General features: G+C 43.2%; 1 non-coding gene across 1 annotated transcript; it reads right to left on the minus strand.

Annotated features, from left to right (window-relative positions):
• Positions 1-1,015: 1,015 nt before the first annotated feature.
• Positions 1,016-1,122, minus strand: LOC133828389 (small nucleolar RNA R71). Its single transcript, XR_009891012.1, has one exon. It is a non-coding gene; the product is annotated as a small nucleolar RNA R71 (small nucleolar RNA).
• Positions 1,123-2,477: the final 1,355 nt, after the last annotated feature.

Here is a 2,477-nt window from a genome sequence, read left to right on the forward strand (position 1 = left end):
TGTTAACTCTAATATAATTGCTGAACCATTGCTGTAACAACTGGAACGAAACAGAGGGGAATTAACCACCCAGATCCATTTTCTCACATCTGAAATTTACACAGAATTACTTCATTTGGTCTCTAATTTTTAGTTTAATTAAATTTGATTATTTACATTTAATCCCAGAATTAATCACTCAATTGTTCTCTTGAATTGGTTACTTTATTTTAAATTGTTTTTGGTTGATATTGCATTTATTTAGTTTAAAAGTCCCTGTGGAGACGAACTTTGATACTTTATCACTGTATTACTTGTTTGTGACTGTGTATACTTGTGCATATTTTAATCGTTAGAATTTTCACAACAAGTTTTTGGCGCCGTTGCCGGGGACTTTCAAATTAAATTCTGCTTTATCAACTATTTGACAATTTATTTTGGTTGTTTTTAACCTTGTTGGTTCGGGTTGTGCAATCTCAGGTACCTACAGTGTATGAACCAGCAAGAAGACTGTGAACTTGCTCCTATTGACCCCGAGATTGAACGTACTTTCAGAAAAAGGAGGAAGGCTCAAAAGGCTAACAGCCGAGACACTATGGCTGAGCATGTTGATGAAGAAGGGGATGGCCAGCAAGTTACTAATCCCATTGTTTTGGCAGATGACAGAGCCAGAGCAATATGGGAATACGCTACCCCCATGTTTAATGAGCTAAATCCAGGCATTGTGAGGCCAGAAATACAAGCAACTCAATTCGAGCTCAAGCCAGTGATGTTTCAAATGCTCCAAACCGTGGGGCAGTTCAGCGGGATGCCAACGGAGGATCCTCATCTCCACCTCCATTCATTCTTGGAGGTGAGCGATTCCTTTAAGCTTCAAGGAGTAAGTGAAGAAGCATTAAGGCTGAAGCTATTTCCATTCTCATTAAGAGACCGAGCTAGATCATGGCTCAACTCTTTTCCTCCTGATTCTGTCACAAATTGGAATGATCTTGCTGAAAAGTTTCTACGCAAATACTTCCCTCCCACCAGAAATGCAAAATTTCGAAGTGAAATCATGTCATTCCAGCAGCTTAAAGATGAATCAACCAGTGATGCATGGGAGAGATTTAAGGAGCTTTTGCGGAAGTGTCCACACCACGGCATCCCGCACTGTATACAGATGGAGACCTTCTATAATGGCCTCAATGCAGCTTCTAGAATGGTATTAGACGCCTCAGCCAATGGAGCTATTTTGTCCAAGTCTTATAATGAAGCTTTCGAAATTCTGGAAAGGATAGCCAGTAATAATTATCAGTGGTCTAACACTAGAGCTCCTGCAAGTAGAAAGGTGGCGGGAGTTCTTGAAGTAGATGCATTAACTGCTTTGACAGCCCAAATGGCCTCCATGACTAATACTCTGAAAAATATGAGTTTGGGGAACAACTCTGCATACTGATCCACAGTATATGTTAATCTCACTAGAAGAAAATGGGCCGACTTGGTGTACCTGTCTACTATCACCCACACCAAGTCATAAAGCCCGACTGTCCTGGGTAAACCTCCCACAAAATCCATAGTAATGCCCTCCCATTTCCACTCGGGAATACCCAAAGGCTGAAGCAACCCTGCTGGTCACTGATGCTCAGCTTTCACCTGTTGACAGGTTAAGCATCTGGCAACGTACTCCACCACATCCTTCTTCATCCCAGGCCACCAATACAACGTCCAGAAATCTTTTTACATCTTCGTGGTACCCGGATGAAGTGAGTACGGCGTCGTATGAGACTCGTCTAGTATCTCACGTCTGATCCCCTCATCAGCTAGAACACATATCCGTCCCTGATACCGAAGTAACCCAACCTCAGAAAGAATAGTCCTTAGCTACTCCCGCTAAGACATCCTCCCTAATCCTCTGTAACTGAGCATCTGCCAACTGTCCTTCTCTGATCCGCTCTAGTAGGGTCGAAAGTAAAGTAATATTGGCCAATCGGCCTACCACTAACTATATCCCCACTCTGACCATCTCATCAGCTAACTCCCTTGAGATCTGGGTGGAACTGTACAACTGACCTGGGCCTCTCCGGCTCAATGCATCCGCCACCACATTGGCTTTCCCCAGATGGTAAAGAGTATCACAATCATAGTCCTTTACCAACTCCATCCAACGCCTCTGTCTCATGTTCAGGTCCTTCTGTGTAAAGAAATACTTCAAACTCTTATGGTCAGAATATACCTCGCACTTCTCCCCATACAGATAATGTCGCCAGATCTTCAGTGCAAATACCACTGCTGGTAACTCCAAATCATGGGTAGGATACCGCTGCTCATACTCCTTTAGCTGCCATGATGCATAAGCTATGACTTTCTCATTTTGCATCAACACACAACCTAAACCCATCCTCGATGCATCACAGTAAACAGCAAACTTCCCTTCCCCCGAAGGAAGACTCAATACAGGCGCTGTAATAAGCCGTCGCTTCAGCTCTTGAAAGTTGTCTTCGCACTTGTTTGACCAGATA

This window comes from Humulus lupulus, chromosome 3 (genome assembly GCF_963169125.1).
Source record: "Humulus lupulus chromosome 3, drHumLupu1.1, whole genome shotgun sequence".
NCBI classification, from domain to species: domain Eukaryota; kingdom Viridiplantae; phylum Streptophyta; class Magnoliopsida; order Rosales; family Cannabaceae; genus Humulus; species Humulus lupulus.